The sequence below is a fragment of the Zootoca vivipara genome, chromosome 14 (assembly GCF_965207765.1).
Source record: "Zootoca vivipara chromosome 14, rZooViv2.hap1.1, whole genome shotgun sequence".
Classification (NCBI taxonomy): domain Eukaryota; kingdom Metazoa; phylum Chordata; class Lepidosauria; order Squamata; family Lacertidae; genus Zootoca; species Zootoca vivipara.
In genome coordinates this window covers 23,806,660-23,830,776 of record NC_142597.1, presented here as the reverse complement: position 1 = coordinate 23,830,776, position 24,117 = coordinate 23,806,660, and the positions used below count along the sequence as shown (strand labels likewise).

Here is a 24,117-nt window from a genome sequence, read left to right as displayed (position 1 = left end):
AGCACTCCTTCCTCACCACATACCATCACCTTGGTCTTATTAGAAAACTCCTGCCTTTATGTACCGTATTTTTCCGTGTATAAGACAATGCTTTTTGCTAGAAAAAGAGAGACAAAAATTGGGTGTTGTCTTATACATGGATAGTGAATGCAGAGGGTGGATGTGCAGGAGATTGGCAGCAGCGATTGGGAGGGTGATTGGTGGCTGTGGCAAGGCCTGCTGCTGATTGGCTGTAGCTGTGGCTGTGGCAATTGGGCAGGCGATTGGCGGCTGTAGCGAGGGGGCTAGGTGATTGGAGGCTGCGGCAAGTGGGTGGGTGGGCTGTTGGTGGCGGCAAGCAGGCAGACAATTGGCGGCTGCGGTGAGGTATGCGATCAGCAGTGGCGGGCAGGCGGGTGAGCGATTGGTGGAAGTGACCTCTCCCAACCCCCCAAAAGCTAAACAACTTAATTTCTTAATTTTGGGTTTTTAAAAAATAGGGCTCGTCTTATACATGGGGGGTTATACACAGAAAAATACGGTATGTTGGGGAAAACTGGAAGAGGATCTACTTCCTTTGGGTCTAGTTTTTCACCTTCAGGCTGTCCACAAGGTAGGCTAATGCGTGCTTTTGTTTTAATTGCTTATTGCGGATGAAGGCAAGCCTGACAGGGACACAAGGCAGCTTACAGCTATAATTCTATTTCGTTCCATTTATCTGTTGAAGGTGTTGTACACGATTCCTTTCCTCGCACATTCCCCCCCCCAACAATCCTGTGAGGTAGGTTAGGCTCAGGCTGAGAGGTTGTAATTGGCTCAAGGTCACAAATATGCATATGTGGGAGATCAAATGCGGGAGAAGCTTCCTGTTGTGGAATAAAACGTCCCTATTTTCATCTGAGAAATGCTGGAGGGTATGCAGTCATGGCTTCCCTCAAACAATCCTGGGAGCTGTAGTTTGTCAAGGGCGCTGAAAGTTGTTAAATGACACTCCCCTCACAGTGCTACATTTCTACCAATTGTGGGACCCACAGAAATTCAACAGGTACAGCTTAACCCAGCACGAAGGTGCAGCGATAGGAGCTCTTATACCTATTTAATTCCTGTCTTTCATACAGCTTTTGAAGGTGTCTAATATCCTTTTGCTACTTCCGGACAGCATTCATTCCCTCAGGCACACAAACTCACTTGTTGCTTTCATCTGGGGACCACGATTCCCATGATTCTCCTGGGTGGTCACAATCTCCCTTGGGCGTGATTTAAAATAACAATAAATCATAGAGCAAAGTTCCCTTTCCCACTCAATATCTTAAAGATATTGGCTTGTTGTAGCTTACATAGTGAAGCCGTTTTAAAAATTATTATTATAGACTTATTTATCAGTGCATTACACAGCTTAGTTCATTTTTAAAAGTGTTAGCATGTGAGAAATGATAACCTGGGTGAAGTTTGTAAAAACGATCCTTCTGAAACAGTTTTGAATTAATTAACATAATTCATGCAAATGTTTTCTGTTGCTTTTTGCTTTGCAACTTGCCTCCCCTAATACATAAAAAGGGCCCCTCAAACTCCTCCTTTCTTAAGACGCAGAATAAAAAGTGGCGACACACATCCCAATCCTCTGGCTGCTCATGTAATGTTTATAGAGAAAATAAAAACTGAGGATCCCAAATGTGCTGGCCAGCTTGAACTGTTTCCCTTGTCCCCCCACCCCCACCACACAGATGTACTATTATATCCGAGATAAACTTTCCTCCAGATATTGTTAGGGAATGGAGTCATTCCTTGGAGCACAATACACACTACAATGCTCTCCTGGGAGATGACTGCGAAGCAGAAAGGAAACTTTGCCAAGTGCAGTATGGAAGAGAGAAAGTGTGTGTGTGTTTTTTTTAAAAAATACCCGTGTCCTTTTTGACAAACGGACTTAGAAGTTGCAATTTGCATTCCTTGACCCGGGAGTGTGTATGTGTGTGTGTGCATGCGGGGGGGCGTGTCTAGCTATTGATGGAGGGTTTTTTTTCTGGACTTTGGTTTCATCTACATTCCTGGCTTCTGGAGGAGATGTGGAGGTGTAACTTCCCCTAGGAGTAACCACTGGGAAGGAGGCAATGCTCATTAAGTGTGTGATATGCAACCGGTTCAGAACTCTGCCTGTCCACTGAGAGAGCCTTTCACTGCTGCCTGGCAAGCCCGACATTTGAACTCACTCAGGAAAAGAGAGTGGATTTTACTTTTCCAAAGTGGAAAGAATACCTTCATCGGGGGCAGCTTTCCTTTCCGTAGCATCCAGGAGAAGTTGGAAACTGTACATAGCTAAGACGAAGACAATTTGCTGATTTCTTTTGTGCTGTTCTGATTGAACACAAATGCGCGTCTTTTGGGAGGGAGGGAGAAAAGGAGAAGAGTTTGCTACTGGTGGAATGAATACAATGCAGGTCAGTATTATTAACACTATCGAACCAGGAGCGTTTTGCAAGTTTTTATTTATTGATGTGGAGGACCCAAGTCTTTAACCGCTTCCTTTTCAAACTTCGTAACAGACTAGGAGCAAACTCTTTATCCATTTGCTGACCTAACCAAAACAGCTGCATGCTGTCCAGGTTATGATATTTTAAAGTGAAGGGGGGGGGAACATAGGGAAAATGTTTCTCCTACTCCTTATTTTTAATGGCATCAAAAGATTTACTCTGCAAATGAGAGGGATTGCTGAGCTGGAAAAATTTCTTGTGGTTTCTGAAGAGTTTGTCAAGAAGGGTATTTAACTTTCGTATTTTTAAAAAGAATCTTTTCCCCTTTCTCACAGTGAAGTATTGGGATTTTCATTGATTGCTGAACCCTGGAAAAGTTGCTGAACAAATTTAAATCTACTATAGTTTCTTGATAGGAATGCTGATGCTAATGGACATTGGGGCGCTTCTGCTGTGCCTTTCATATTGCTTATTGTATTAACGGGAAGAAAGAGATCTCTTTATTTTCCCACCCCACCCACAAGGATCACTTTAGATGTTATTTTCACTTTGATGTCACTAAAGTGCCTCAACAGCCTGTGTCCATATTTTAAAGTACATTTTGAAATGGGAAGAAAAGGAGTGTAGGGAGTTCATGTTGGGGGTGGGGGTAGAGACTTTTCTTCTGAAATGGAGTTGTCCAAAAAGAGATTATTTGAGGAGAATTAAAGCCAAGGGGTTTCAGTTTGCAAAGGTCAGCTTCTGTCTAATTGTATTTCATGCCTCCTTTTTAAGCGGGAGAAACTTAGGACAATATACTCCAATGATAAAAGTAGCCTGATTTGTAACCAGATTGTATTCATAGTTCATGGCAAATACTTGTGATGAGAAACAAATGAATCCTCTCTCCCTCTCCCTCTCTCTCTCTCTGTGTGTGTATCTATCTTCAGTTTTAGATAGTGAAGTCATCTAGAGGAATTCTCTATGTTTTGAAGGCCTTCACAAGATTTTTTTGTTGTTTTTTGTTGTGTGGGTGTTTTTTTTTTTGCATTTGCTCCCCTGTTTGTGAGTCACTACAGTAGAGATGGGGAACCTGTTGTCGTCCAGGTGTGTTTGGACTTAACTCCCAACTTCCCTCACCATTGGCCATATTGGCTGGGGCTGATGGGATTTGGAGTCCAACAACATCTGGGCATCTCTGGAGCCTAGGGGACATCAGGTTGGACACAGAGTGAAATGCTGGTTGAGAGATGGGTTTATTGGGTTCTTTTTACATGGTCCTTTGTAGAAATCCAGCAGGTGCAGCTGTTCTTTGCAGTGTACAGAGTGATCAGAAGAGGCTAGCTGGTGCTGGGCCCTGCATTCTCTGTGTTGCAGCCCTAGGTCTGGTGTAACCCTAGCATGTACAATTGATCGTATTCCCGCCATTAAGATGGGTCTTATTCTTTTATGCAGACATCCCCAAACTTCAGCCCTCCAGATGTTTTGGACTACAATTCCCATCTTCCCCGACCACTGGTCCTGTTAGCTAGGGATCATGGGAGTTGTAGGCCAAAACATCTGGAGGGCCGCAGTTTGGGGATGCCTGCTTTTATGGGACTGGTTTGTCTGGGAGTGCTTTGCTTGCAGTGCTTTTTTTCTGGGGGTACTCAACGGTACGCAGTACTGGTACCTCCCCCCAAGGGTTAAAAGTGTGGTACTTACTGTAACAACTTTATGGTGAATGTCGGAACCCTTTTTTCTAAACCAAAAAAAAACGGGACCGTTTGCTTGTATCCCTCCTTCCCCAAACCATGGCATGTAAAGTAATCAAAAGCTAACACATGAAAGTAGGGATGCAATTCTGACACAAAGGGCATTCCAAAGCAAGCACCTACACTAATAAGGACCAAGTGGGACCTGCAACAAAATGTTGCAGCACAAAGCGCTACATGTTTTGAGAGATCTACATTGGCTCTGAGCACAATTCAAAGTGTTGGTGTTGACATTTAAAGCCCCAAATGGCCTCAGTCCAGTATACCTGAAGGAGCATCTCCACCCCCATTGTTCAGCCCGGACACTGAGATCCAGCGCCTTCTGGCAGTTCCCTCATTGCGAGAAGTGAGGTTACAGGGAACCAGACAGAGGGCCTTCTCGGTAGTGGCACCCGCCCTGTGGAACGCCCTTCCAACAGATGTCAAGGAAATAAGCAGCTATCCTATTTTTAAAAGACATCTGAAGGCAGCCCTGTTTAGGGAAGTTTTTAATATTTAATGCTATATTGTTTTAATATTCATTTGGGAGCCTCCCAGAGTGGCTGGGGAGACAGCCAGATGGGTGGGGTACAAATAAATAAATAAATTAATAATAATAATAATAATAATAATAATAATAACGTGTGCCAGATTGACAAAGGACACTCCTCCTCTGCTTGAAAGGCTTGGACCACTGCTTCTCTCCATTTCTTCCCAAGTAGACCCTAGCGAGCAAGCAGTCTGGCAGTCTGACTGGTGGCCTCCCCTCAGGGCCACTGCTGCCTTCACTCCTGAGGCCCAGGCATAGCTGCCAAGTTCCGGCCTGAGAAATAAGGGACTGGACCGGAAGTAGCAGACCGGAAGTAGCGCTGCCGCCATTTTGGAACTGGGCGGAGCATGCTCAGAAGCTACTTTTGATGCTGCTCTGCCCTGTTCCAAAATGGCCGCCGCACCAGAAGTCGCGCTGCAGCCATTTTGGAACTGGGCAAATAAACTGGGAACAGCTGGAAAAACGGGGGTTTCCCGGGGAATACGGGAGACTTGGCAGCTATGGGCCCAGGGAGCACGGGGTTGGGCTGCGGGAGAATTGGGAGTGCTCAGGATGGGGTCAAATGGGTTCTTTGGGAGCCCAGGGAAAACATCCCTGAGATGGGGCTCATCTTCTGGTCACCCTTGGACATTCTTTCTGGTTGAAGCAGGGTAGTCCACAGACTCTCTACAATCTGGGATGGATGTAAGCTTTCGTCACAAGATGTTCCACCTGCAAGGCTGGAGGTCTCTACACTGGTTGCCTGCGTTCCTGTATGGCTCCCAAAAGCCTCACTTGTTCACCGCCCCCCACCCAGACCCTTGAACCACAAGAGCAGGGGTGACAGTGAGCCAGGCAGAAGCCTCAGGGCCACAGATGAAGTGCCTGGCCAGCTACTTGGGAGGAGGTAGAAAACTCATGGAAGCATCAGTGTGAATCAGCAAGGGGTGGAGCTTCCCTATATCATCACTTTTGCTGACTCACTGTTGAATCAGCAGCTCCCAGCCTTGCTGGAACTGGGGGAATCGACAGGAATGCACTAGGAGGAGTGTTGGTAAGGTTTACTCCCCCCCCCCCGGCTCCAATCCAGCCCCCCAAATTTGAAAGAAGGGCAGGCTTTCTCTCTCTTTTGTTCCCAAATCGTCCCTCCAGTTTGGGTGAGAGTTCTCTTTGGGTGAGTGTTTTTGTCGCAGCATTACTTGGAAGCTGCTCAACAATAAATAAGGTCTAGAAGCTTGGTGGCAGTGGTGATTTTTTAAAAACGAAGTCTGAGATTCTTAGGAAATCGTATTCTGTGCTCAACTCTGGTGCTGTGCAGAATCAAAGCATGTGCACAGCCTTGAAGAGGGTTTGGGGTTAAAATCCATGCGTGGGGTTCAATGCTAAACCTACTCAGAGTAGACCTATTGAAGTTAATGGCCATAGCTACTAGTAGAACTTAAACTGAATGCATTTTCATTTGTGACTCATCCGGAAAAGGAGTTGAAGGCAAGGAATCTTTACTTTTGTACTGGATTTTTCATAGTATTATATAATTTGGAAGAGGAATGTAATGGTTACTGAGCCTTGCCCATATCCATCAGGAGGTTTATCTGTCTTCCCCAAACTGATCTTAAACACTCAGGATGCTGTGGATATAGCCTATCTTGATTTCAGCAAGGCCTTTGACAAGGTGCCCCATGATATTCTTGTAAAGAAGCTGGTAAAATGCGGACTAGACAATGCTACCATTCAGTGGATTTGTAACTGGCTGACTGACCAAACCTAAAGGGTGCTCATCAAGAGCTCCTCTTCATCCTGGAGAGAAATGACTAGTGGGGTGCCACAGGGTTCTGTCTTGGGCCCAGTCTTATTCAACATCTTTATCAATGACTTGGATGATGGGCTTGAGGGCATCCTGAGCAAGTTTGCAGATGACACCCAATTGGGAGGGGTGGCTAATACCCCAGAGGACAGGATCACACTTCAAAATGACCTTAACAGATTAGACAACTGGGCCAAAGCAAACAAGATGAATTTTAACAGGGAGAAATGTAAAGTACTACACTTGGGCAAAATAAAAAATAAAAAATGAAATGCACAAATACAGGATGGGTGACCCTGGCTTGGGAGCAGTACATGTGAAAAGGATCTAGGAGTCTTGGTAGACCACAAACTTGACATGAGTCAACAGTGTGATTCAGCAGCTAAAAAAGCCAATGCAATTCTGGGCTGCATCAATAGGAGTATAGCATCTAGATCAAGGGAAGTAATAGTACCACTGTATTCTGCTCTGGTCAGACCTCACCTGGAATACTGTGTCCAGTTCTGGGCACCACAGTTCAAGAAGGATACTGACAAGCTGGAACGTGTCCAGAGGAGGGCAACCAAAATGGTCAAAGGCCTGGAAACAATGCCTTATGAGGAATGGCTTAGGGAGCTGGGTATGTTTAGCCTGGAGAAAAGAAGGTTAAGGGGTGATATGATAGCCATGTTTAAATATATAAAAGGATGTCATATAGAAGAGGGTGAAAGGTTGTTTTCTGCTGCTCCAGAGTAGCGGACACAGAGCAATGGATTCAAGCTACAAGAAAGAAGTTTCCACCTAAACATTAGGAAGAACTTCCTGACAGTAAGAGCTGTTCGACAGTGGAATTTGCTGCCAAGGAGTGTGATGGGTCTCATTCTTTGGAGGTCTTTAAGCGGAGGCTTGACAGCCATCTGTTAGGAATGCTTTGATGGTGTTTCCTGCTTGGCAGGGGGTTGGACTGGATGGCCCTTGTGGTCACTTCCAACTCTTCTATGATTCTAGGAACATGTGCATGGAAAAGTTTCAGAACAGCAAGTTTCAAATCATGATTCAATATGGCATGGTGGTTCACATGCCAGAGAAGGACTAGTGAGACCCATGTTCAAATCTGCACTCACAAAGCTCAGTGGGTATCCCTAGGTCAGCATAGCCTACTTTGCAGGGTTGTTCAGGAGACCCTTTGAAAGTATTTGTGCTGAAGGATGGGGTAAGAATTCCTAATACTATACAGCTGAATGTTTCCCATTGCTGCCAGCCAAGGGTCGGCTTCAAACATCCTGGTTTTGTGACCATGGAAATGGTGCGGTTCTGCAAGACTGTTGGCCCTTGAATAGCTTTGCCAATGCTACAGTGTGCAAATCGCTTTCTCTTACCGTTATTGAGCTATTGCTGTGATGTGCAGAGGTGAGGAAGATATGCAAGAAAGAGACACCAACTTGATGAGCACTCCAAAGTTTGTGGCTCTTTTAAGTGGCTCTTCAGTACGGACCGGGGGGGGGGGGAGAGAGAGAGAGAGAGAGAGAGAGAGAGAGAGAGAGGTTTGATTCAGTTCCCCTTGAAAGGTGAACCTTCCTGATTGGCCCTTCTTAAAAAAGTCCACAAACTGAAATGCAGCCATTCTTCAAAATTCACATTCCTCCGAATTTAGGAAGTAAGATGCACATGCTATAATGAATTGTGCATAAAAATTCATGTATTGCTGAAAATAACATACAAAAATGCATTGCAAGGATGTGTATATTAGAGGAGATTGCATACAAGAAGACACATATTTGGAGAAATTTGCTTTAAAATGCTGGAGAATTTTAAAAGGATGTCAGTCTGTGTCTGGGCTGCACCACAGTAGGAAATCAAATCATTGAATGCTCCTCCTTCCCTGTCCCCAGATCTCCCCGATAGAAAACTAGCTTGTCAGGGAGTACTTGCTGCTTGTCTAGGTGAAGGATTTTAAAAATTTTAATTTTCTAACGGCATAGAAGAACATGTTTCATGTGATGTGCTCACAGCCTCCTACAATATGAAGTAGTAAAGTAGTCCTCCAGGAACAATTTTGCCATGTGACAATCATTTTCATCTCTAGAGTCTGTTAGATTATGCCAAACATTATTTTGTCTGGGCTTGCGTCAAGTCATCAGGGCAGCCACATTCCTTCTGCTTTCTCCAGGTTTCTGTTTTGTCTGTTGGTTCTGCACTGAGAGTTTACTGCCCTCAAAGGTGTGACCTGTAGCTCTGGCTAATTTATTTCTGTCACGGCGGTACGGCTTGCAGCGGATGGTGGCGGTGAAGAAGGGGAGGAGAGGGCAACAAGTTCAAGATGTCGAGAATAAATCTGGGTGCTCAAGTAGAGATGGGGAAGACCTTTACTTCAGTTTAAAGCCAAACCTACCCAATTTGCCCTTTTTGAAACAATAAGCAAATATTTCAAAATTTGCATTTCTCTGAATTTTGCAATGCAGTCAAGTAATGTGCACATGGGGTAAAGTGTGCATAGAAATGCATATAATAAGTGGAATATTATTCTATTTGTTAAAATATTTATATACTGCTATTCATAAAAAAAATAGCAAAGCGGTTTACAACAATTATTAAAACCATAATATAAAAAGTTAATGCTGTATCAGCGAATTGTTATGGAAAGATGTATTCTGAATTGCTTGCATAAACCTGACAGAATAGAAAACATTCCAGCAGGTATTTAAAAGATGAATCAGAACATGCCTGCTGAATTTGTATTGGCAGATACTGGGCTGATGATGGGCTCAGTTTTTTGCTGTCAAATGAAGCTTGCCAGCTTGGGAAATGACCAATGGCACTTCTGCAGATTAAATCAGTAACCAAGCTGGAATGTGAGGGTACTGTGGACCTAAGTTATTCAGGGCTTTATAATTTAATACAAGGACCTTGCACCTGGCTCAGAAGTAAGTGGGAAGCCAGTGCAGATGTTTTAACAATGGTGTCACATGTTGTCAGCCAAATGCCCCTATCAATAGTCACCGCATTCTGCATCAGGTGGGCCTTCTGAACCAGACCCAAGGGTTGCCCCACACAGAGCACATTTCAGTAATTTAATGACATACCCAAAAATGCATTATATAAAGGGAGACCGCTTTGCAAAAATGTGTGGACTAGGCAAAATTATGTACAAAAATGTGCACATTGGGAGAAATCTGCACAAAATGTTGGTGAATTTTCATGAGGACATTAAAAAACGTTGCAAATTTGAAATGTAAATAACCGAAGATTGGAATGATTAGGTTTGACCTCTTTATGCCCAAGTCTTACTAGACTTTTCCAAACATTGGTCTCTTTCTCTTTGGGCAAGCGTGTGTAACACTGCTATAAATAATATGCCAATGCAGCTATTGGGGGGGGCCCCGCAAATTTTGACTCAAAACGAGTTTGGATTCCGAATACTTTTAAAAAATATCCAACCTAATTTTCTGCCTGCTACCAAATGTTTAGTTCTGAACAACTCAAATTTAACCTCTATCTAGCAATATTGTCTTGAGTCAGAAGTACAGTAGCCAAAACATAAACCCGGGTAATCTGACATTTTAAATTAAAATAATGATGCTTTGGTGATTGATTGGGCAAGAGGCCCAAATGGGTGGAACAATGGATACAGTTCTTACCTTGGTCCTGTGGGCCATAGGTCTTCAGCCTGTGACTTGGGACCAACAAGTGAGTTACAAGGCGACACCAGGTGGGTCTCATCAAAGCTGTTGCTATCATGTTGAATTCCAGCTTGGACTGACCAGGCCAAAGGAGCACTACATGCATGTCTGAACTAGGACACATTCTTTTGATGAGATGCTTGTTTTATCAACTTCCAGGAGTGCTGCAATGTGGCAGATGAAAAGCACAAGCCATTTAAAAAACAAAACAACCCAATATGTGTATTTCCAGCTAATCAAATGCTCATGTCTTTTTTCTGCCATGCTGCAGGACAAGTTTTTCTTTAGTAGCAATGCTGAGCTAACACTATGTGTATTGCTCCATGAAGTGCCACTTTAGGTATAAATCAAAAGGGAAAGTAGGTCCCATGTTGCATCTCGGGATTCAGAGTAGTGTAGACCAGGTAGTGTATGTACAAGATACAACTCAAACACAATCAACGTAACCGGCTGCATTGTACCACAAATAAAGTCTGTTATTTACTGTATCATATTAACATATATGAGGAGGAATTAAATAACTTTTTAATGAGGGTGAAAGAGGAAAGTGCAAAATATGGTCTGAAGCTCAACATCAAAAAAACTAAGATCATGGCCACTGGTCCCATCACCTCCTGGCAAATAGAAGGAGAAGAAATGGAGGCAGTGAGAGATTTTACTTTCTTGGGTTCCATGATCACTGCAGATGGCGACAGCAGTCACGAAATTAAAAGACGCCTGCTTCTTGGGGGGGGGGGGGAACCAATGACAAACCTAGACAGCATCTTTCCGACAAAGTTTTCCCAGTAGTGATGTATAGAAGTGAGAGCTGGACCATAAAGAAGGCTGATCGCCAAAGAATTGGTGCTTTTGAATTATGGTGCTGGAGGAGACTCTTGAGAGTCCCATGGCCTGCAAGAAGATCAAACCTATCCATTCTGAAGGAAATCAGCCCTGAGTGCTCACTGGAAGGACAGATCCTGAAGCTGAGGCTCCAATACTTTGGCCACCTCATGAGAAGAGAAGACTCCCTGGAAAAGACCCCGATGTTGGGAAAGATTGAGGGCACTAGGAGAAGGGGACGACAGAGGACGAGATGGTTGGACAGTGTTCTCAAAGCTACGAACATGAGTTTGACCAAACTGCGGGAGGCAGTGGAAGACAGGAGTGCCTGGCGTGCTCTGGTCCATGGGGTCACGAAGAGTCGGACACAACTAAATGACTAAACAACAACAACATTGACATATCAACAAAGATATGTAGTCCAATAGTAATTCCACAATGCAGAAGTTCAAACATATACTAAAGTCCATTCCATATGCATTTGTTTGTTCATGAAGTCCAAAAACAATCCATACGTAGGTATTGTAATTCCATAAGACGACTAGGGTTGACAAGGATTTCTGGAATATTTTATCCCTGTTTCGCCATTCTGGGCTTCATCAGTGATATAAATTCCAATGTGATGTTACCATAGCTGCCAAGTTTTCCCTTTTCTCGCGAGGAAGCCTATTCAGCATAAGGGAAAATCCCTTAAAAAAAGGGATAACTTGGCAGCTATGGATGTTACATGACAGTGGATCTATAGCATTATGGTAGCTGCATTGTGGAATTACTATTGGACTACATTAACAACCACATGTGGAATAGACTTCAGTATCTGACCCACTGGGTCTTCTGATCCTTCAACTATATTGTATGTCTTTGTTGATATGTTAATATGATACAGTAAATAACAGACTTTATTTGTGGTATAACGCAGCTGGTTACGTTGATTGTGATTGACCAGGTAGTGTAGACAATACTGAGCTAGATGGATCCAATGGTCTGGTTCAGCATAGGGCAGCTTCCTGTGTCTCCCCCATCTTCCTTCCAGACAATCAAAGGGCATTATCACAGTCCAAGGTCACATTCCAGACATTAAAAAGTGCTTGAGGTAGAGATGGAGCAGGACTGGTGAGGGATGTGGCTTGGAGGGGCATGCATGTGGGGGCTCCAAGGAGTTGGACAGAGAGGTTTGGAGGGCCACACTGGGCCCCCAGGCTTGAGATTACTCACTCCTGGCTTATTGCATCATCCAGTCCTGCACACGGGGCAGCGGCAATGTAGATGCGATTCTGGGTGCAGCCTCTGGATGGTTTATGAGCTCCACTCTCTAACGTGGCCTTGCTTCCTTTCAAGAGTTCTCTGAGTGTGTATGAATATGCAGTGCCTCCGATCCCGGGAACAATTGCTGCCGATAAGTGCTCCGAAGGAGGAAGCCTGGTGATGAAAGGCACTCTTGGAAATGCAAATGCCAATTATTTAATATTTTATAAACCCTGAAATTTTAATTTCAGCAGATTTATTTGTCTAGAGCACTTCGATGGAAGTCTCTCTCTCTCCTCTCTCTCTCTTGTGCGGCCCTCAGACTCAGTCTGGGAAATGCTGTGTGACAATATATCTCTTATATGAGAAAATCCCCCTCATATGCTTCACAGATGTATAAATCCCTTATGCCTGTACTGAGAGGTTGCGTAGGGGAAGCATGGATTTACGACTCAGAGCATTGTGGTGGTGTGTGGGGGGAATTGCCCCGGCCTCTAAATAGAAATGGGGAGGAGAGCCTTGTGGTTGGTGCGCTCTTTCTTTGTTAATGCCATAAAGTTAATAATAATAATAAATCTGCAGTTGGTACATAGAATTCAATGCCTCCTTGGTTCCAGCAGCTATCACCCAATGCCCATTATTCATGATCTTCTCCATTCCCGAGAGCTGGCAGCAGATCATCAGCATCTCTCATTTCCAAAACGTGCTTGGCCAGAATCAGAGAGCCAAAGGTAAGGATGCCATTTGGGGAAGTGACATCTGTTTGGCATTCAGAATGTACCAGGTATGATCCCCGATAGCTCCAGAGAGAGCTGAGAAAGACCAGAGCCTATTTTCCAGGGACAGTCCCGGATTTACAGAAGCCATCCCAGTTTCTGATTTGATCCTGGAGTGTCCTGCTTTTACTTCGGATGTCCTTATTTTCACTGGCAAAATATTGGAGGCAGTGCTGGTTTTATGTATAGGCTAAGTAGGCTGAAGCCTAGGGCCTCTAAATCTAGGGGGCCTCGCCAGCCCTCCCGCTTCCCAGTGGGCAGTCTCTCCTCTCACAAAATTGCAAACTCAAGACTTCATGTGAGGGCTGGGCAACTCGGGCCTCTAAATCTAGGGGGCCTCGCCAGCCCTCCCACTCCCCAGTGGGCAGCCTCCCCTCTCCCAAAATTGTGAATCTAAGACTTCATGCAAAGGCAGAGCAACTCAGGCCCAACAACTATTAGACTCAGGGCTAGCCAGTGGGGCCCAATTTGAAGCAGTGGGGCACAACTTGAATTTTTTTTTGTGGGGTAGGGCCCCAGTTCACTGTGAAAGTCTGCAGAATAGATCTAGATTGCCCTGGTGCAGGGGCCCCCTTAGGAGCAGCCCACGGGGCCCAATTTGGCCAAATTGCTCCAATTGCCTTAAGGTCAGCCCTGATGAGACTGTGTAGGGGTTGGGCAGAAAAGCCCTGCACCTTCTATGTCCCTGGTGTCACCATTCAGAGTACAGATTCAAGGACTTGTTATGGAAATAAGGGGGTGGGGCTCTTATTTGAAATCAGTTTTGTCACCTCTTCCCCCAAAAAACCCCGAGACAATGAGCCCATCCAGCTTTTATTCACAGTCACATAAGCACTACACTACAGCTTGGCCATAAACTTGTACGTTCAACCGCTGAAATATATACCCAATATGTAGCAATGGAGATTTATGTTACTGCTTTATGAATGAACACTGTGTTTTATGAATGGACTCTGTATTTTGTGAATTACCAAAGAGCCACCAATAGGGAGCTCTAGAACCTGACAGCTAGCCAATTGGGTGCTACCAAACAGCGACCCCTATTGCTGAAAGCAGGTAACCAGCAGGGAATGCTTTAGCTCAGCCTTTGCACTGTTGACTGAACACCCCCCTGCTGTGCAGATAATGGAGAAAGCTCATAAATTGTATTCCTTCTGGCGTCCTGGCCAAGTCTGTTATGCTGGTGTAAACCCTGGTGCACCAGAAGCACAGAATAGCAGCAAATAAAATCTGCTCATACGTCAGCAACTGATAAGACTTGTCCACCAGTTCTTCCAAAGTCTTCCTAAATTATAAAGCTCCAAAATACAGGCCAAAAGAGAGCAGGTCTGGGAAGAGTGAGGCATACAATGGGCACCACCAGAGAAAAGGCTCTGCTCTGTGTAACTCCTGCCCTGTCATTTGATAGAGTGCCTGCTTGCCCTCCTTCTTGACATGGAATGCTCTCTATTGGAGTCTCCAGGTCCAGTACAAAGACCATAAGAAGGAAAAGTTCCCAACAGCTGTTAATCAAGCAAGCAAGCAAGCAAGCAAGCAAGCAAGCAAGCAAGCAAGCAAGCACACAGGTCACCTTTGTCACAATCAGGATGCCTATGTCCTGGCCACGCCTGCACCCAATCTTGTTTTTGTGCAATCTTGTTTGTCTTCAGTAACCAAAATCATATTATCAACATATACAAGCAGAAAAGTTGTTTTCCTTCATTTGCAAGGGATGATACAAAAGAAAGTGGCACTAATAAAGAAAAGTTCCAGGGTGGCAACAGAAAGCAAACAAAAAATGCTGTTGCAGTTCATCAAAACTATCCAGCAATATCAAGTCATAGCTGCCAAGTTTTCCCTTTTCTCGTGAGGAAGCCTATTCAGCATAAGGGAATTTCCCTTTAAAAAAGGGAGAACTTGGCAGCTATGTATCAAGTTATAGGAAAAATGGTGCTATTAATAGTAATCCTTCTAGTTGGTTAATTGGTTCAGCAACTTCCATGCAAATGACATGTGATGCTAATTATTTCCCCCAGAAGTTAAATTATAACTAATCAGAGGCAGCTACAGGAGAGCTATGAGATTCAGGTGCCTTGTCAATCCCAGCAGGTATATAAGCATACCTTCCAACTCCCGGTTAGAAAAATCCGGGAACAGCAGCGCTGGCACCAGAAGTTGCTTCCAGACATGCGTAGAAGCAACTTCCGCTGCTGGCGCTGTCCGATTTCTGGTGCCCAGACATGGGCAAAGCGGCACCGGAAGTTGCTTCTACGCATGTCCAGACACGCTCAGAAGCGACTTCCGGTGCCGCTCTGCCTGATTTCCGGTGCCCAGACATGGGCAGAGCACCCAAAATCGGTTCTGCACATGTCCAGACATGTGCAGAAGGAGCCTCCCTGGCAGGTACTGAAATCCGGGGGATTTACCGGATTTTTTTCAATCTGGCTGCCAGCGGGAAACGGTTTAAAATACGGGGGTTTCCCGTGAAAACAGGAGACTTGGCAGCTATGTATATAAGAGGATGACCCAGCCTGCCCAGGCCTGTGGCCTGCCCAGCATTCTTCTAAAGAGGAGAAGCCTAGTATGGAAAACTTGTGTATACAGTAGTACACAGATCTGAAAGGGCCACAAAGGGTAAACCACCCAAAAGGTATGCTGAAGAGTTTGCTAAAACAGTCATAGCAGATACAGCTGTTGTTAGTAACTCAGAGAAGGTTTCCAAGAGGTCCAAAGTTTAATCTCAGAGGATGCTGAGCCATGGTTAAATGCCATGAAGGCTGAACTTGATTCCTTAGAGAGGAACAAGACATGGGAACTACTATAGTTCCAGGCCTGCCCAGGTGTACAAAGTTCAGTTATTGCAAAAGTTTTTCAGTGTTAATTTTATGCATTTTTAAAAATCATATGATTTAACATTTAAATCATATTATTTAACAATAATATATTATGTCCTTTAGAGGAGAAATTGTGAATTGTAGAATTTTAAATACCCTTCATCATCTTTGCTTCACTCAGTTTTGTTTATAACACTCTTCCATTTTCTTCTAGATGTGAGGGTGGGGGATGGGGAGGGGCCTCACAAGTGGAGTAGCTTAGGGCCTCTCTTCATCTAAATCCGGCCCTGATTGGACGCTATGGAGCTATGCAACCCTTGAGTCAAGGAGATAACTATGCAACCTTTAGAAGACAACTGAAGGCAGCCCTGTATGGGGAAGTTTTTTAAAATGTTTAATGTGTTATTACGTTTTTATATCTGTTGGAAGCTGCCCAAAATGGCTGAGGAAACCCAGTCAGATGGGCAGAGTATAAATAATAAAATTGTTGTTATTATTGTTGAATAGGATGTCCCTATTTTAATTGGAGAATTGTTGGAGGGTATGAAAGACTCTGTGCTGGAAGCCCCGGAGAGCCACTGCCAGTCAGTGTAGACACTACTGACCTAAATGGAGCAACAGTCTGACTCAGTAGAAGGCAGGATGAGTAACTTGCTTAGGGTCAAGCAAGCATGATTTGCAAGTCTATTCCTGGGAGTCTCCCACCAAATGCATTGCTTTGATGCCAAACATTTCTTCATTCACCCTCCATATTTCTTTTATACACTCAATCAAAGGCTACTAATTTTCCTGGCAGGAAGACCCAATGAAGTGGAATATTTCACTGGTGAATGCAGTCCAAACACTGAGGGCTGCCAATTACATTGATATTTCAAAGCATCCTGTAAAACTTAACTTTGCTCTCATTCAGAGGAAGAGGGAAGAGGGTGCTGAGAAGGAGCCAGCCAGACCCTTGCCAACTTCATTTCTGATGGCAAAAGAGGTTTATGGAACGGGTTAGTGCTGTGTGTTGGGTAAACTTAAGTTATTGGGCCAAGCTAGATGTTAAGTGTGTTAATACATCTGATGGTGGCTTTTAAATGTTAACTACAGCGGGGCCCCATATAGGACTTGGATTGCAATGAATGGGCGTGGGAGTTTGCTTCTTTCTCCTCATTATGATTCTGAACCCTGCCTGCCCCCCATATTGGTGCAAATAGGACCTTTCCTTTCAATGCAAATATGGGGAGTGGGGTACTTTTTTGTTGTTGTTACATTTTATGAAATTTCTTTTAAATCACATATACATTCCAATACATAATAATTTGTCCTTTTGTTTTGTTGACTTTCCACCTCATTTTTCATGGCATTTTATATTTCTCCCCCTTGTTGCAACCTATCTTCTCTCTCTCATACCGTAACAATAATACAATAATCTCTAATTCCTTCTGTTGCTCGTGGTTCGAATCCTTCTCACGATTTCATCATACTGTAATATTACTTTAGATAGCCCCCCCAGAAAGGCTTCCATTCTTCCACAAGACAATCATCATTAGGTTCTCTTATTTTAGCTGTTAGCTTTGCCAATCCGCAAAGTCAATCATTTTGCTTATCCATTCTTCCTTTGGTGGGAACTTCTTCCTTTCATTTGTGTGTGTAAAGAATCCTAGCTTTACATACATAAGTGGGCTATCATTTTTATCAGCAGCATGGTAGAGTGAAGGATTAAATCCCCACCACATAGGTCCTTTTTGCTGCCCCCCCCACCAATATGGCTGCTTACATTCTTGAAAAGTCCTCATTAAATCTAATAACACCTTTAACATCCTGCCTGCTTTGGCCCTCACTGTCCCATGCTGATGCTTCTGAGATTCCTACACAGCCTTGGGGAATCCCAGCAAAACACCTCCTCTGTTCTGACATCTCTGCCCATATATGGGCCATGGGCCGTTCTGTCCCTCTCCCCCCAATTTTTTTTTTTAAGAGTGGGGATAGTCACCTGATACACTTTGGGCACATGCCCAACAGAGCTTCATACGTTTGCTTTTAGGTAGAGATTATGGCTCCTTATAATTGAGTCCATATTTTACTGGGAGAAGAAAATGTGGCCAGTAAGGTTCCCATTAGCTTTAAAGGCAGGTTACATGCTGTAGTCGTTACTCCTTTGTTCACTGAATTAACCACACACCATCTGTTTCAGTGGATCAGCCCCATTCTGACTCACACGTGGATTTTGGCTACTTCTTGCATGCTGCAAAAACAGGCTGCATTGGCACAATCCAGCTGATCACCACGCCGCTCCCTCCCCCAAAGAACCTTTCTTTTTATTCATTTACTCTGGAAACTTGGCAACAGTGCAGTCGGTAAGGACTCGTGAACATGGGCCTAGGGTCAACCCAGCTTCATTTCCAGCTATCAAAACCTCTTTCGGATTGCCCTGAAATTTCTCAAGATGTTCTGCCCAAGAAGGAATCTCCAGATTTTGTGGTTATTTATTAAATTTATATACTGCCCTTTTCCCGAAGATCTCAGGGTGGTTTCTTAGTGTTTTCTTTTGCTTTGTGGGAAATCCGTCATGACATTTAACAGGCCTGAAGTTTTCTGTGAACATCTTTTGTTTATTATTTATCCAGCCTGCAGGATCTTCTGTGACAACGTACCCTGTGGCAGGCCCTTTTTGCCCATCCCAGTGACCCTCCCATTTCTGCCTATCCCTTTGCCCAGATTCAGGCAAACCCCGTGACTGCAAGTGAGTCTGGGGAGTCATGGAATTATAGAAGCTTAGAACTGTAGAGTTGGAAGAGGCCCAGAGGGTCATCTACGCAATCCCCTGCCATGCAGGGATCTTAACTACAGTGGTACCTCGGGTTAAGAACTTAATTCATTCTGGAGGTCTGTTCTTAACCTGAAACTGTTCTTAACCTGAGGTACCACTTTAGCTAATGGGGCCTCCCGCTGCCGCCGTGCGGCTGCCCCACAATTTCTGTTCTCATCCTGAAGCAAGTTCTTAACCCGAGGTATTATTTCTGGGTTAGCAGAGTCTGTAACCTGAAGCGTCTGTAACCTGAAGTGTCTGTAACCCGAAGTACCACTGTAGATCATCCACGGCAGATGGCCACTTAACCTCTGATTAAAAACCTCCGAGGAAGGACAGTCTACCATCTTTCATTTGAGTCTGTTTCACTGTCAAACATCTCTTGCTGTCAGGAAGTTCTTCCTGATGTTTAGTCAGAATCTCCTTTCTTGTGGCTTGAAGCCATTGGTTCAGTTCCTACCCTCTGGAGCAGAGAAAACAAGCCTTCTTCATCTTCCACGTGACAGCCCTTCAGATGGCTATCATATCTCCTCGCGGTCTCCTCTTTACCAGGCTAAACATACCCAATTCCTTCAACTGTTCCTCATAAGGCTTGGTTTCCAGACCTTTGATCATCTTGTTACAGGTAGGTAGCTGTGTTGGTCTGCCGTAGTTGAAACAAAATAAAAAGTCCTTCCAGTAGCACCTTAGAGACCAACTAAGTTTGTCATTGGTATGAGCTTTTGTGTACATCTGAAGAAGTGTGCATGCACACGAAAGCTCACACCAATGGCAAATTTAGTTGGTCTCTAAGGTGCTACTGGAATGAATTTTTTTATTTTGTTTTGATCATCTTGGTCACCCCACTCTGCACACATTCCAATTTGTCAATATCCTTCTTAAATTCTGGTGGTGCCCAGAACTGGACACAGTACTCCAGGTATGGTCTGGCCAAGTCAGAATAGAATAGGACTAATATTTCCCTTGATCAAGACACTATGCTTCTGTTGATGTAGACTAGAACAGCAATAGATTTTCTGCTGCTGCATCACACTGTTGACTGATGTTAAGCTTGTGGTTTACTAAGACCCCTAGATCCTTTTCACATGTATTACTGGCATTCCAAGTGTCCCCCATCTTATGTTTGTGAAGCTGGTTCTTTCTGCCAGCTGTAGAACCTTACGTTTGTCCCTATTGTCCCCATTTGTCCCTGAAGTGTAGAACCTTACTTTTGTCCCTATTGAAGTTAATTTTGTTAGTTTTGGCCCAGTTCTCCAATCTGTTAAGGTAGTATTGAATTCTGATTGTGTATTTAGCGGCATTGGCTATTCCTCTGAGGTTGGTGTCATCTGCAAACTGGATGGGCATCCCCTCAGTACCTTCATCAAAATCATTTATAAATATGCTGAACAATGGGCCCAGGACAGAATCCTGGGCACCTCACTTGCCACTTTTTTCAGGACGATGAGGAACTGTTAGTAAGCACTCTTTGGGTTCACTCTGTCAACCATCTACAAATCTGGTTAACAGTTATCTTGTCCACTTCACATTTTACCAGCTTCTGTGCAAGAAGGTCAGGGGGCACTTTGTCAAAAACCTTAACTGAAATCAAGATACACTACATCCACAACATCCCCCTGATCTACCAAGCTTGTATCTCTATCAGAAAAAGACATGAGATTCATCGGGCATTACTTGTTTTTGAGAAACTATTTTCTCATAATGCCATTGAGTTGACATTATGGCCACATTCAAACCATTCATTTAAAGCACTATGATACCATCTTAAACAGTCATGGCTTCTGCAAAGAATTATGGGGCTGTGAATTTGTAAAGGACACTCAGAATAATTAAGAGGTTTCCGTTCCCCTCACAGACTACAGTTCCCAGAGTTCCCCATGAAGAGGGTTTAAACCACTCTGAGGATCTCTGTGAAGGGAATAGAGCAGGCATGGGCAACCTGGGCTCTCCAGATGTTTTGGAACTACAACTCCCATGATCCCTGACCACTGGCCCTGTTAGCTAGGGATCATGGGAGTTGTAGTTCCAAAACATCTGGGGATCCAAGGTTGCCTATGCCTGGAATAGAGGATCTCCTTATGACTCAGCACTCTTAACAAACTACAGCTCCCAGAATGCTTTGTGGTAAGTCATGACCGTTTAAAGCGTTATCATAGTGCCTTAAATGCGTGGCGTGAATGTTGTCTATATATCTGCCACTCTGTGAAGAATCAAAATCACCACTTCCCAGCTGTTAAGCCACCAGACAAGTCTGCAGCTGGGGGCCAGGAAGTCAGATGTGAGCCCTGCCAGGTTGTTTGGACTCTGGCAGCTACATCAGAAGGCAAGAACTAGCCATGACGGCTATGTATCACCTGCACTGCGGGTGGGAATATTCCTCATATGAATGAGCTGCTGGGGATCACAAGTGGGGAAAGTACTGCTCATGTGCTTTCCATAGGCATCTGGCTGGTCTCTGTGAGAACAGGATGATGGACTAGATGGGCCATTGGCCTGATCCAGCAGGGCTCTTTTGAAGGTGCTGCTGTCGACTCTGCATACTGTCCTTTGCTGGTCATCATAGTTGCCAAGTACCCCGTTTTGCCCGGGAAACCCCCGTATTTTTTTACCGTTTCCTGCTGGTCGCCCGAATGGATTTATCTCCTGTAAATCCCCCGGAAAGCAGCTCCTGACGGTGGCCATGTTTCTGGTGCTGCTCCGCACATTTCCAAAATGGCCACGGCGCCAGAAGTTGCTTCTATGCATGTCCGGAAGTGTGTAGAAGCGACTTCCGGCGCCACTCTACCCATTTCCAAAATGGCCACAGTGCCAGAAGTCGCTTCTACGCATGTCCAGAAGTGCGTAGAAGCAACTTCTGGCGCTGCGGACATTTTGGAAATGGGCAGAGCGGCATCAGAAGTCGCTTCTACACATGTCCAGAAGTCGCGTAGAAGCGGCTTCCGGTGCCGCGCCACTGCTGGTCCCGGATTTTTCAATCCGGAACTTGGCAGCTATGCGGGTCATATCGATTTGGTAGATACGAACCTCTCAAGTACCATTTGACCAGATACTGTATTGGGACTTGGCACAGCAGGAACATGCATATCATATGGTACGTGTATCACAGCATCTTTCATTCCCTGCAAGTGTGCAGGGGGGGGGTATTCCTTCTCTCTCTCCTTTTAGCCACTCTTAGTTCTAAACAGGATGCTGAAGAGTAATATCTGGGAAATGCATTGTGATAACTTGAAACCTGATTTGTGTCTTTCAGCTTTTGGAAGCTGAAGTTCACATCTTGAGGGAATTTGTTGAACCATTTGAAGTCTTCCTTAAATAATGTGCCCAACAGCAGGAAGACTGTCTACATCAAGTAAGTAAGTAGCTTGATTTATTCAGCGAAAATGTGTTCAAATTATCTAGATATTTGAGGCATACATACTTAACCAATGGCCTTGTATGCTCCTCTAAAATGCTCCTGAGGAAATGAAGGTGTCAGATCTTTTAAAAAAATGAAGGTTTCTGCTCCCAAATTCTGATTATTTATTTATTTTTGGCAGCCTAATCTGGAGTGTTTGAGGGAATTCGGCTTTAAAAAGCCACCAAAGTAATTTAGGAGGTTGGAGGAGCTGAATGGCACAAAAAGTTTAAGAATCCTACAAATCTGGAGCTTGCTGAAATGACAACTTACTTTAAATCAGCGAAAGGTTTGCCCAAATAGGGAAATTAATGTTTGCAACCAGTCTGTACTCAAAAAGTTCTAAGGAGCTGCTGTTTTAGATCTTCTTATGCTCCAAATATCTATCTGGAGCAATCCTTTTATTCTTTTACATCTGTCCTTGCTAAATTACTTGGCCAATTTAAGCCCTCGTTTTGCATTTTGCGGCTGTCTTGGTAAATTATTTTATTACTAGGAGAGTTGTAATTTGTTGGGGTTCAGCTCTTTCCCTGGGGAGTCCAGTACTGAAGGGTCTGTGTATGTAGATGTTTCTTGTCTCTAGTCTACGCGTATGTACAGGTGTGTGTGCATGAATCCCAACAGCATAATCCTATACATGCCCATTTCACAGAAGAAAAGCTGGTGATGCTGAACTAGGGATGTAAGAAGGTATCGCTTCCAGTTCTGCCCTAAAAGTTCTGCCCTAAAAGTTTTGCAGCTAAAAAAGCCAATGCAGTTCTGGGCTGCATCAATAGGAGTATAGCATCTAGATCAAGGGAAGTAATAGTACCACTGTATTCTGCTCTGGTCGGACCTCACCTGGAGTACTGTGTCCAGTTCTGGGCACCAGAGTTCAAGAAGGATACTGACAAGCTGGAATGTGTCCAGAAGAGGGCAACCAAAATGGTCAAAGGTCTGGAAACAATGCCTTATGAGGAATGGCTTAGGGAGCTGGGTATGTTTAGCCTGGAGAAGAGAAGGTTAAGGGGTGATATGATAGCCATGTTCAAATATATAAAAGGATGTCATATAGAGGAGGGAGAAATGTTGTTTTATGCTGCTCCAGAGAAGCGGACATGGAGCAATGGATTCAAACTACAAGAAAGAAGATTCCACCTAAACATTAGGAAGAACTTCCTGACAGTAAGAGTTGTTCGGCAGTGGAATTTGCTACCAAGAAGTGTGGTGGAGTCTCCTTCTTTGGAGGTCTTTAAGCAGAGGCTTGACAGGCATATGTCAAGAATGCTTTGATGGTGTTTCCTGCTTGGCAGGGGGTTGGACTGGATGGCCCTTGTGGTCTCTTCCATCTCTATGATTCTATGGGCACATGCAGTTTCTGTTCCGCCACTAGGGCTGAGCGATGTCTGGTTTTCAATGTTTTTTCACCAGCTAAACATTGTGATATACCAGTGTTTCCGAACTGGGGGCCTTATGGCCACTTGGGGGGGCAGGATATTCCAAGGGGGCCACAGGTGAAATCACATAAATCACATAAATGTTCTAGACTCTCCTTCCTTGGAGGTTTTTAAGCAGATGATGTGTTAGCTGACTTTCCTACATCACAGGGGGTTGCACTTGAAAGATGACCCTTCCAGCTCTATGATTCTATGTTCTGCTTCAACAATACTTCATTATGTTCCTATCATTTTTTGTAATTGTATTTTGTACAAGTTATAAAAATTATAAATAAAACATGGTCTATTTCCAAACAAAACATTTAAATAGTTACATTTCTACTAGTAGGAGGGGAGGGGGCATTGGCATAGCCAGGCTTTTCTTAGGGGGCCAGAACCTCAGACTTGTATTGATTTTATTGATTTTTTTTACTTATGGGGAGGGAACAGCTGCCCTTCTGTCTCTTCTTGGCTACACCCATGGGGGGCACAGGAAGGAATCAAAGTCGGAAGGGGGCCACAGTCGGAAAAAGGTTGGGAAACACTGGTGATATACAGTGGTACCTCGGTTTACAAACACAATTGGTTCCGGAAGTCTGTACTTAACCTGAAGTGTACTTAACCTGAAGCGAACTTTCCCATTGAAAGTAATGGAAAGTGGATTAATCCATTCCAGGCAGGTCCGCGGAGTACTTAAACTGAAA

The 24,117-nt window shown here is 44.2% G+C and overlaps 1 long non-coding RNA gene across 2 annotated transcripts in view; it reads left to right on the top strand.

Annotated features, from left to right (window-relative positions):
- The first annotated feature begins 2,277 nt into the window (after positions 1-2,277).
- Positions 2,278-24,117, top strand: part of LOC118097159 (uncharacterized) — a 97,103-nt gene continuing 75,263 nt past the window's right edge. For both annotated transcript variants that reach the window (XR_015947132.1, XR_015947131.1), the window contains exons 1-2: positions 2,278-2,417; positions 21,855-21,953. This is a non-coding gene — a long non-coding RNA (uncharacterized LOC118097159). The remainder of the gene's footprint in view (positions 2,418-21,854; positions 21,954-24,117) is intronic.